Below are 12,119 nucleotides of genomic sequence, written 5' to 3'. Positions count from 1 at the left end.
GAATAAAGAGCCTTGCCCCGCTGGGCAGTCAGTGTCAGGGTATATTAGTGCCTGCTATTAGGTCTGAGCAAGTGCTGGGCTGTAGGATGATTTCTTCACTAGTCTCTGTTTATTCTCCATCTTAACAGTGTAGGGTATGGTGGTGGGTGTTTACTATGCATCACTGGATAATGGGTACTGAATGTGTTTATGTAATGTGAACTACCTCTTGCATGTCATGTGTGCTATTTTCTTTCTTATGTTATTCTTTGGTATCACTTTACGTTATTTGCACTGCATTTCTCTCATGACCTGACATTCGTAATTTTATTTAGGGTGCACTTGTGTGGTCCTAAATGACAACAAAGCTTGTCTGAATCTTTGATTCTTTTGGGGGGGGCAAAAAACAGTGCAGGACATGAGTTCCTACGTCAGTAGACAGTGACAGAGACAACAAATGTGAGTTGTTGATATTTATCACAATGAGAAAGATGATAAAGACATGCTGAAAGTCAATGGTTCAACAGATACATATTTTTTTTTGGCACAAAATGACCACTGGTGTGACATAATAGCTCAGATGTTTCCTGCCTGATTTATCTCCACAGATTTGACATGATGTCCTAAGGCCATCTCCCTTGTCTTGGTCTTTATCTCCTTTATCCAGCTCTGCAGGAGATAAATGTCCACATGACTTTTTGTTTCACTCCTCACTGAGTAGCAAAGGTAAACTGCTTCAGTTATTCTAAGCCTTATTTCCTCTTAATTGCATCAGAGCAAGACTATACTGAATCCTTTTTATATATATGTATTATCCGTAGCCATTCCAAAATCCCAGATAAAGAAGTACTGAGTTTGTGTTCTTTTATGTTTTAAGCAAGGTTACTTTTCTTACTGCACAGAACAAGACTGCTACTTATGGTTGCAGCTTCGTCCATGCTTTATCTGCATATTTCTCATTGGTAGATACCACTCAAATTTACAAAAAAAAATCTGTAATGATTGCAGCTATAATGATTGATTAAAATGTGCTTAATATTATCTCCCTAGACTGATTCAGCCTTTATCCTTTAGAGACTTATTGCATTACTACTGATTTATAATTTTTTTCCTCAGCTATATAAAAACTGTTCAGAGAAGCTCCAGTTTATGCATGACTCACCCAGGTATTCTGTGCATACCAGATTTGTTATTCACTGTCAGCTGTGAAGGAAGGTATCAGCTTCACTATTGACATTTGTCAGTATAATTGTGTTTATTATGTAGAAACCATGGCCATGGGTTGGGCTACAGTATTCTTGCCATGGTTAACTGCAGATGGAACCTGTTAAGTCTGCCTTTCCTCATAATGTGCTTAATGGAGTAAGAAGCACAGCGAGATAACTGACAAAAATAAAAATGTTTTGATCATTGAAGTGTCTGTAATATGACATAATGATTTATCAGGGCAGTGTTATTCCGACAATTCAAGGTGGGTAAAATCTTTACAATCCTTTTTTTTTGTTTGTTTAGTGATTATGTATAGAAATTCTAATACTGCCTGAAGGTATTTATTTATTTATGAGCTGCATAGAAACTGTAATTCTGATAATTTCTCTGCATGTATTTACTGGCTTAGTAAATGGTAGAGTAAAAACTGCACATGGCATTCTAAGCTAGATGACTCTAAACTGTATGTAAATGGAAAGTGAAGCCGTCACTTCAGCTTTGCAGTGATCTGAAAGAAGTTGGTGTATTATTACTGGGATATTGCTTAAAAAAAATTGTAGGTGTCCCCTGCCTAATCGTGTCACCTTCAAGCCCTATACTTATACAAACTGTTAAATATGAATTACAGCTTCTGGCATGAAAGGTAACAATGTACTGTAGATCAGGAAGTGAACTGTAAACCTTTGGAAATGATTGCAACGTGTTGGGGTATTTTTATATTTTTATTTTATTTACTTACTTATTTTTGTTATACCAAAGCATATTTTTATGAGTCATACAGCACAATACACTTATTATAACGTAAGGCTGGGGAAAATGGCATTACTTGGTTACCAAGTGAAATTGTTTCTAACAGCAACTGAATATATTTCACACACTACAGTCTCAGCATTGTTGAGGTTTGATAGTTTCTTTGCGGTTCCTGGATCTAATTTTGAGTTTATGGTTTTGACAAACCCATGTCTTTGATTTCTGGTATGCACCCCATTACTAGGGTATTGGATCTTTGTCCTTGTAGGTTGACTTATTTCTAGCCTGGATGTTCTGGGTTCAGTCATTTTCTAAGATTCTGAACCCCCTTTGAGGATCATAGTTTTTATCTGACTTTTTTAAGCTGGCACTGCTTAATTTCTTCTTTGAACAACAGAAAAAAAACATATTAATATGCATACCCTGTCATGTTATGCATGCAGTTGCTTTCTCAGCTCATATCAGTAGCAAGAAAATGCTTTATAATCCTCCATAACTTCATCATGAGCTTCTTTGTCTATCACAAACATGACCTTTCTAGCTTCTTCTCTGACAGCTCATTAAGCCAAATGATTAAAGAAAATAGCAGACCTGAAAAAAACAAGTAGCATTGAAATTCTCCTTTATCTTGTATTTAAAAACTGCTGCTCCGTCCTAGTATATCATCCAGACAAGGGACTATTACATCAGGGCTCTGTTCTGGGGCCCCTCCTGTTTGGCATATACTTCTCAGAAGTACAGGCAAGCATGGAAGGGCTGTGGCTGACTAAGTTTGCGGACGACTGCAAACTGGGTGCTATAATAGAGTCTCCGGCCGACATGGAGATCCTCCAGAGGGCCTAAATGAGACTGATGCATGGTGTCAAAGCCATGGTCTCAAGCTAAATGCATAAAAATGCATAGTAATCCCCTTTGGAAAAAACAGAGTACCCACAAACTACAACATAGGAGGTAATCCCCTGAAATCTGAAGAAGAAATAAGGGATATAGGGACCCAAGTAGATAGTCAGCTTTCCATTGTTAACCATGTTGCCAAAGTGGTTAGAAAATCCTTCTATGTGACCCATCTGATCACGAAAGGGTTCACATCAAGATCTAAGGATGTAATGGTGCCCCTCTACTCTTCCCTCATCAGACCCATTATTGAGTACAATGCACCAATTGGAATGTACCTGGCTAGACATCTCCAGCAGCTGGAGAGACCACAAAGGTACCTAACCAAGAGGATTACTGGCCTCAAACAGTTGCCCTATGCAGCACGATTGAAAAAGTAAAGACTGTTCTCTGTTGCATACCTCTTTCTCAGAGGCGATCTCTGTCTAACGTACAGAACCATGTCCAACCCAGAATTGTTGAACATGCTCCATCTTAGCAAAACCAAATCTACTTGAGCTACACACTCTAGGGATATAAATCTCAACACAACAATGAATAGAACATGCTGGAGGGATAGATTCCCTTCGCAGAGACTTCCCTTACTATGGAACATGGTCCCAATCTACATAAGACAGATCCCCTCACTATCACTCTTCAAGAGGAACTTTGATCAGTGGATGGGTAACAGAAAGTTCACACCGGGGATCACACCAACAACACTACTAGATAGGGGTCAAGGGTACTAGCTGCTAGTACAAGGGTCTAGGGAACTACTAAAGGGGCGGTGAATACCGCACAATGTGGCTGGGCTAATATATGCCTTCGGGCAGATAGCCCAGTACCAACCTATGAACCTATATCATTCTCATTCCTAGTCCCTTAGGAAACCCAAAACACCAGCCATCTTATACCCTCTCAGTAACAATCAATCTGAAAACTTCATCAGTGCTAGTTGACCATTACTATACGTCATACCCTTACTATGTACCATAACTAATATTACTGAAGCAGCCTTCTTTATTAGTTGCTGTCTTCCTAAGCATTCAAAATGGTTTTATCTATATAGCCTAAAACTTTGAAAAGCTTCTCATGTCCCATGGTTAAAACCAGAATTCTAAGAACTTCTCAAACAGAGTCGGTGCCTGGATAACCTCTCAATCCCTCCTCCGCCATGATACCTACACACTTCTCTGCAACCAGGCAAAACACTTATCAGATATGCACTAATGTCATGTTTCTATATAATGCAATCCTCCTGTGTTCACCAGTCCCAACCTTTTCTGGAAAAAATTAAGCCACATCACTGGCAGGGACAAAAACTTACCCCCCCAACAAATATTTTAATTATTTTTACTTCATAACTGAATTTGCCAGTATGCCATCATTAACTATTATAAACAACCTAGCCTAACTCAAACCCCAACCCCATGAATCCTATTTGCTACTTTTCTATCTAAAGAAAATATCTCAAAGGCAAACTTCTACAGTCCTTGCCAAACCAGAGATCACCTGACTTCATTTGTTTAGCACCCCAGTTTAATAAATTTGATTTAATATTCATCATCACATCAGGCAGATGATTTAACTTTTCATCAACTCATCAAACATTCATTGATATCTGAAAGAAAAAGTCATCCCCATACCAAAATGTACAAAATCCTCTATAGCCTCTGACATGCCCCATCTTCCTTTTTTTGATTTATCCAAAGCATTTTGTCAGCCACACCCTACTTCTGAAGTCTCTTCGTCACTCAGCTAGTAAATCAGTACAGAGTAATTGCCCAAAACTTAAGTTACCTAGCAAATATGAATTTTACCATAACATACAACAAAAACAATATCACAACTACAAAAAATATTGGCTGGAGTTTCCTAAGGATCTATCTTGATTACTATACTTTTTAATCTATTCATAAACTCCTTACCAGTGATGTAAAAACAACCAACATAATACTTTGTAGTGATGACAAAACAGCAATTACAACACATGAAAAGCTACAGAATGCACTCGACAGCCTTTGCTTTTCTGCAAACTATGTATACCTAAAAGACAAAACTAAAGATTTTGGCATACCCCACAGATGAAAAAACGGCCACTCTAGCCAGCCCTTTATCATTCAACAAGAAGCCAATACTGCATGGCTTCTCCATCAACTACCTTGGGATAACTTTTGACCCCAATTTAAATATGTCTCTGTACATCACAAATTGTAAAAGCTAAAATTAACTTTTCTAAAATCTCTCTTATTTCTTGCTACCGAGGGAAGGGATACAACTAGCAAAAACTTCTTCCATTCTCCAATAGAATACTCCCTACCTCTTCTGACTTAAAATCACAGCTTCCAAATCTTTTGAAATAAAATCTGCAAAGTTTTGTCATAATTCTGTACAATTCTGACTTTTAATGATGCATCTGAGAAATAAGAATGAATTAAGCATTTGATAAGCCTGGTGATGTCGCTTTGTGATGATTTTTGCCTTTGTCATGTTGACAACAGCAATGCATTTTACTTTGAGCTTCTTGACACTGAGATTTCCCGGTCAGAATTTGTGCAAACCTCCTCAGCCTGGTTACTTAGTACAACGTATCATTACCAGCATATCATTTTCATATTTCAGAGACCTCATTTGTTTCTTTCCAGTTTTATACTATGCTTAAAGTCTTGGTGTTTCTTTCTCTGCATAAGTTGGATCCATTTTATGTGAAGGAGTTAGTTGCCCCTTTCCCCTCCCAGGGTTCTCTACAAGTACACATTGAGGTTACTAGTAGTCCACAGGGTATGTTTTCTAATTTTAGAGCTTTTTTCATTGGAGCATTGCACCGTTACTTTTTTCTACCTGGCTTTTAGTAGTGACTCTGTGAAACAACTTTTACTGTTACTGTCATAAACATTTCACTCTTTGCTATTTTTATGACGGCTATTTGTTTCCTTTTTCTTTCTTTGTATTGTAACAGTGCTTCATATGACAGCACCTACAAGGTAAAGGTGACTGAGAGAATGTAAATGCCTGAGAATACTGATGTACTTGGAAGCAGAAAGATATCTACTTCGTCAGTAGGTATGATTTGAAACTGGGTTTGAAATTATTATTCCCAGTCCAGTTTTTGTTTACATTTTTAACAGCTTGGATTTACACTGATGGAAACAATGGCTAGGACTGAAGTTCTGAGTCTGTTAACATCACTGTCTTGGACAGGTGGTTCTGTTTGGGTATTACAGTTGCTGACCAAGCATATAGTCCTAGCATTGGTAAAATGGTTCTCACTGGCCACTTCAGTCTTTGGCAGGTAGGAAGCTGCACCCTTATTTTGCCAAGTACCTTCCCTTTATATAGTAAACTATAGTTTTGTATACTTTCTTCTTAACTTGTTTTTCTTTATCAGCCTGGTTCTCATTTGCTCCAACTGATAAAAACTCCCAAAGTTAGATTTGCTACTTATCAACCAGCCTAAGTGGCAAGTGAAGCTGTCACTTCCGCTTTGCTTTGATCCGCAGGAAGTTAGTGTATAATAACTGCATACTATGAAAAATAGATTTCGAGGTGTTCACCTCCTAATCTTTAAATGCTCTACCAATAAGAATAATTAGATACGAGTTTAAAAGCAACTGTTTATGTAAACGATGAGTTTTATTTCTGTCATCTGATTTGTTTGATCAGTCCACTGCTGTGAAAATTCTGAATTGGCCCTAAAAGAATATTGCTTGATTCAAGCATTGATGGATGCTAAATGATCTGCACATAAAAAATATATGTATAACATTGCAAACTACTCTTTGTATTTACTATTTAATCTCCTTGTCGGGTAGTGCATTTCTTTCTCAAAATATTGACATCTCACTAGTTAGAAATAAATTACAATGTTACATAAAACACCTCCATGATATTGATACATTGTATGTTATTCCTCAGCAAAGACTGCTTATTATGATCTGCTGCTTTATTAGCTGATGTAATAGACATGAAGCTGCACTGTCACTGACTTGTTTCTGTTAGGTAATGAGCGTCTTTGCCAGCAAAATACCAATTTTTTAAATTCTTATTTTTGCAAGAGAGTTGAGTGTGTGGGTGGGTGATCCTTTTCATAATGCACCTCTGCAGTTATTTCCTCTGAGGTTACCTCATGACTTGTGGAGGCACTATCGTAAGTAGCAGTCAGAGCAACTAATATTGTAGGGTTGTTATCTAACCAACATTTTCAAATGCTAACAGCTCAAAGCCTTGATCCTCTGTACTAACTGCCAGACAAATAAATTGATGGGAGACCTAGGAGTATGTTGCTGCTTGCTAACTTTTGCTTCTTCATATCTGTTCCCAGGTGGGTTGTCGTCTTTGTAATTTCTATTTCCCCTCTGTTTCTGCATGGGATTTCAGCAGGGGTGCTGGTTTTCATAGCTAAAAGACATGCAGGTAGGTGAACTGATGATGTAGAAATGGCCTTTTAAGGGGTGTATATGGTATGGAGTTACTTTTATGTGCCCCAGTCCAGATTATTTTTATGCTTGGCAAGATGGACTCCAGTTTTCCAAAATCATATACTTGAGAAAGTAGCTACTGACTATAGAAATGGCTGGTGCCTGAATGGAATTGCCTTCTTTGCATGAGTTTTATCATTAACTCCATACATTATCCTGTAGTTTTCTATGCATTGTCGTGTATTTCAACAGTTGCTGTATTACCTGTGTATAACTACAGTTTTAGGTGAATTTTCTAAGCCGTAACAGATACTTAAGCTACTGATCTGCAAATGGAGACTCAAAACTGTGTTAAACTGCTTCATTAGGTTTCTGGCATTGCAATGATCTTTTATTCATAGGTATCCTCTGGAAAAGGGAGAGTTTATTAAAAATGAGTTATGTTCTGGTTCTCCCTTAATTTTAAATGTAATTAGCAGTGACAGAAGAAACTGCTCCAGTACATTTTGGAATATTCTTCCTAGGTCTAGATTCTACAATAAAGAGAATTCATATATTTCCTGGTTTCTTCCTTTAGTCGTTCCTCCTCCTTAGAATTATTACAAATGCTAAATTATTTGAATTGTATATTCTTAAATCATGTACACCTTATTGTCAAAAAAGGTGCTATATATTGATATGAATCCAACACCATGAATGGTTCAACATTTTTAATAAGTAATTCAAAACTGCATGGCAAGACAGTGCAGCAAGATGCATGTGAATAGCTCAAAAATGCATAAAGGTTCTAGAAATTTCAGCACAAAGGAAATAGTGGAGTAATATAATGGGAAGGACTTCAACTGTGAAAGCAATTCACAGCTTATTTTCTCTCTGAACAATATGCAACATACACAAGACTATACAGTTTTCCTGTCTTGGGGATTAGTCTATGTGGCTGTTAAGCACCTAAATTAACTAGGACAGGTGTTGCCCAGATTTTAAAAAGTTCCAATAAGTACAACAGTTGTCCATGATAATAGATACTTTTATACACAAAAGGGGCTGTGGCTTGCAAAATTTGCTTGTTTTAGTACATTGTTGCTGGTAGTTTGGGGCAAGAATTAAATATTCATTAATAACCTAGCTTGGTTAGTTCTCATCAGGTGATGTGGCATTCAGTCAGCACTGGAAATTTATACAAGGCAAAAAAAAAACATACTGTATATTTTATTTGCTTGGTCTATAGTTCTGGAATGCATTTTAGTGCCCTTGTAATGCTGGTAAGATGTTAATGCATAGATTGTCAGGATTCAGTCAGTCTTGATAACTAGGTACTGAGCTAATATCTACTTTTCAAATAATGTTAGTTTTTTTATTCTGGTATTTGCTTTTTGAGATCATTGCATTTAATTGTAGTCACTGCAGTGCTTCAAGTGGCTGTGAGAACAAGGGAAAATGTGAGTAAAGTAAGAAAAATTATTTGTTATGCAGTGGTGGTATTGCTGTTAGTATCACAGGGTGGTGATCATATCTCTCATCCATACAGAATGTCTTGTTTTTTACCAGTTTTGAGGTCCAAATAATAGGGTGCCATGATTCCTGAGTGGCACCCCTTAATTTCCAAATTTCCCGGCCTTTTCTTTTAATTTTTTTTCGGCTTTTTAGGCTGACGTCATCATGTGCAGAGGGTGCAAGGTGAAGCCAGCTTTCTGAACAGCCTACCAGCCTGTCGTAATTGGCTGAGGGCTCAAGGGATTCACTGTACTTTGTTTCTGGGCAGCTAGCAGCATGCGAGCCATGTGTGCATTTCCCCAGCTGTTCCAGGTAAGGAGGTCAAGTAAAGTAAAAACTCACTATACTGCATTTATTGATGGTCGTACTTTGAATTAAGTGCATGTGAATGGTCTTTCTTTTCTGCCACCAACATACTGGTCACACAAGCTGCTGCATATAGTTTTGATACTACAAAGTGTGTTTGAACGGTTCTTTCTTTTGTCTGTCAGGTTCTTACAGACTGCTGCATATAGGGGTTTAAGCATTTGAAAAGTGTGTGTGTGTGTGTGTGTGTGTGTGTGTGTGTGTGTGTGTGTGTGTGTGTGTGTGTGTTTAAAATACCCCAGCTTGGTACAACTGGTGGTTAGGGTTACTCAGGCTCAAACCCTATACCTTAGGTACAGGGGGCAAGAGCCTGAGTTCTCTGCCCATACCACCACTTCTGATTGAAAGAGTTGTAGCCCTCAACTGTGCAAATTTTCACAGAATGTCTAGAATGTTTGGCTCATACTTTTTGTCTGTTCCTCTTAAAATTCAGATGCTGTAGTGGTGCAGCGGTAGTGTTGTCTCATGGCAAGAGGTTTTCTGGTTTGATCTCAGTTGAAGTGCCTTTTGTGTGGAGTCTGTCTGTCCTCCTTGTGTTTGTGTGAGTTTCCTCTGGTTTTCTCCCATGATACAAAGACATGCATCTGGAGCCTCTGCTGAAAATTGGCTTTGTTCCAAGTTGGACTTTCCCAGCAAACAAATGTTAAATAAAAATACAATTTGTGGTTTTCTAGCAAATCAGTGAGAACTGAATTCACTAAATAATGATAGCCATTTAAGTTTCAGTCTTCCTATATTTCAGAAAACACATGGTAACACAACATTTTATTCTAGCAACTTTGTAAGATTATACAAGGAATGTTCAAAATGTTTCCCCAGTTTTGAGCCTTTGTCCCCCTCAATACATTTTGTCTTTTTCTTGATTTTTTGTACTGCACAGCTCTTCAGGGAAAGAGAAGTTTAGTGCTGCTTGTGCAAAGTCCACTTGCATTGCGAGTAGCACAACAGGTAGAATACTTGCTTTTGCTGCAGAAGGCTGTGGGTTCTACTCCCACAGTATGTAGATGGATTGATGATACTGTACTGTACTTTTTAAGGGGGTGGATGCTGGAGTCCAGAGCATGTCCTCCTTTGGCAGATATACCCAATAATTATGACATGTTATTAGTTTGCCATCCGTTCCCTATTGAAATATTACTAGCTTATCATTTTTTAATGTAACATAAGCAATTTATTCTTCAAGGGCAGCAGGCACTTTGTTTGTAGATGAAGCAATGAAATATAAAGTTACTTGCTAGCAGCAACCTCTTCATTAGTTACAGATCTCTTTAATGTGGAATTATTTAGATGACTTTTTTACTTCTGCAGAGATTGTGCGTTTTTACTGATATTGGTGGATTGTAGAAGTTTGAGTAGACTTTTATGATGGAAATGTTCTGAATTGGGCAGTTTTATCATAATACTGGTTCATGCATTTTGTTTCATTGTTTACTGGAAAAATGTTCAAACCAAATTTAAAACTCTCTCTAACAAGTGTGCTGTATTATACAAGGACTATAATTTAATACAGTCAGGAAGGTACATCAAAGAATACATGTATGTCTTCTGTACAAGGGGCCTATGATTTGAAAACAGCCCACAGGTAATCTTTATCCACCACTGGCCAGATGCATTTTCTTTAAGGGTTTCAATGTGAGTTTCATGGGCAGAGAAGCTTTAATGTTAAGTCTATTTTCATTGTGTGACTGTATTGCTCTGATTAGTAGATGTGTATTAGTGTTTGTGCTGTAAAATAAAAGTTTTAAATGAAATCCAAATAATCATTGTAGAAGTAAAGCAGTATGCACATTACAGTGCTTATGGTAAATTGGATGAAATAGCAAAGTAATTTGACATTGGAATGGCTGGAGAGGGACTCTGGGTCCATATTTCGGTTGCCTGTTCAGTTTGCATTTGAAAGTTGATATCCCAAAATGCCATTGGAGTGGACGGGTTACATAATTATGTATACAAATTATATGTTAATCAGTACACAGATTTGTACCTATTTTTCATGGGCCTTTGTCCAGATTTTTGATGTTTCCAGGTTGTGAGGTATGGTGGTGATCAACCTCTAGCCCTGGTTGCATGGTAATGTAAATTACTGGAGTGCTTAAGAGCATAGCTGTCCATGTTGCATCTGCAATAAATAAAATGGACAAAATATAGAACATTAAGTAACTTCAACGATGAAGCATGGTTAAAATGTATTGCTTTTCAGTTACAAAGAGTTCTTTTGATGAATTAATATGATTCAATATTATCTGCTGTGGATACAATGATTGTGTGACAGGCCTCCTCCATGTGCAACAGCAAGCACCATTGACTTTTTTAAGTCTCAACATATCCCTCATAATGAGATATGTTAAGCATAGGTGATGGTGTTGAGCAGGATATGGATGTGGAAGAGCAGTATTACTATGATGCTTTATGGAGAGAAGGTTTAACTGGAGGAAGAGGAGAGGCTAACAATGGAGGAAGGAGTTTGGTAATATTTGATTGGATGGTTTGTTGAGATAGAGCATATGAAAGTAGAATGGACATGGGCTTTGGATGCGATGTAATAACAATACTATATACCTCTGGGGATGAGCTGGTGTTTTGAGTTTTGAGGAGGGTGGTAAAGTCCATCTCCAGTCAAGACTGTATATAGTATCACCAATGCTCTCAGGTATGACACATTTAAATGGTAGATTATGTACCTAAAGGGAATCACCATGCTCAGAGTAATTATGGCTGTCTGAAGTCAGAGTACAATGAATAGTGCAGTAGAGGTAGACATCATAGAGAACATGGAGTAGGCTTTCTGGGCTGAAGTGGACAAGTATCAGAAATACAAAGTAATTACAACAGAAGCAGTAATAGCAGCTATCATGGAGGTGCAAAGCCTGCCTCTCCTTCACTACAGAAGTGTAAGATTTAAGCAGCATAACTAGAAAAAAATAATGCACTCGTACTATTCTGCATTTATTTGCTAGAGTTTTAGTATAAAGGATAACTCAAATGTCAATGTTTCAAAGGCATTGCTTGACTGTGATTACTAAAACATTT

The 12,119-nt window shown here is 37.6% G+C and overlaps 1 protein-coding gene across 1 annotated transcript in view; it reads left to right on the top strand.

Annotated features, from left to right (window-relative positions):
- The first annotated feature begins 1,335 nt into the window (after nucleotides 1-1,335).
- RASGRP2 (RAS guanyl releasing protein 2) overlaps nucleotides 1,336-12,119 on the top strand; it is a 1,579,354-nt gene continuing 1,568,570 nt past the window's right edge. The window contains exon 1 of the mRNA XM_044076007.1: nucleotides 1,336-1,450. The gene's annotated coding sequence lies outside the window, so the exon portion shown is untranslated. The remainder of the gene's footprint in view (nucleotides 1,451-12,119) is intronic.

The sequence above is a fragment of the Protopterus annectens genome, chromosome 6.part1 (genome assembly GCF_019279795.1).
Source record: "Protopterus annectens isolate FY-2018-M chromosome 6.part1, PAN1.0, whole genome shotgun sequence".
Classification (NCBI taxonomy): Eukaryota; Metazoa; Chordata; order Ceratodontiformes; family Protopteridae; genus Protopterus; species Protopterus annectens.
Note: the sequence above shows the minus strand (reverse complement) of the source record. Positions and strands in the feature narration are given on the sequence as shown.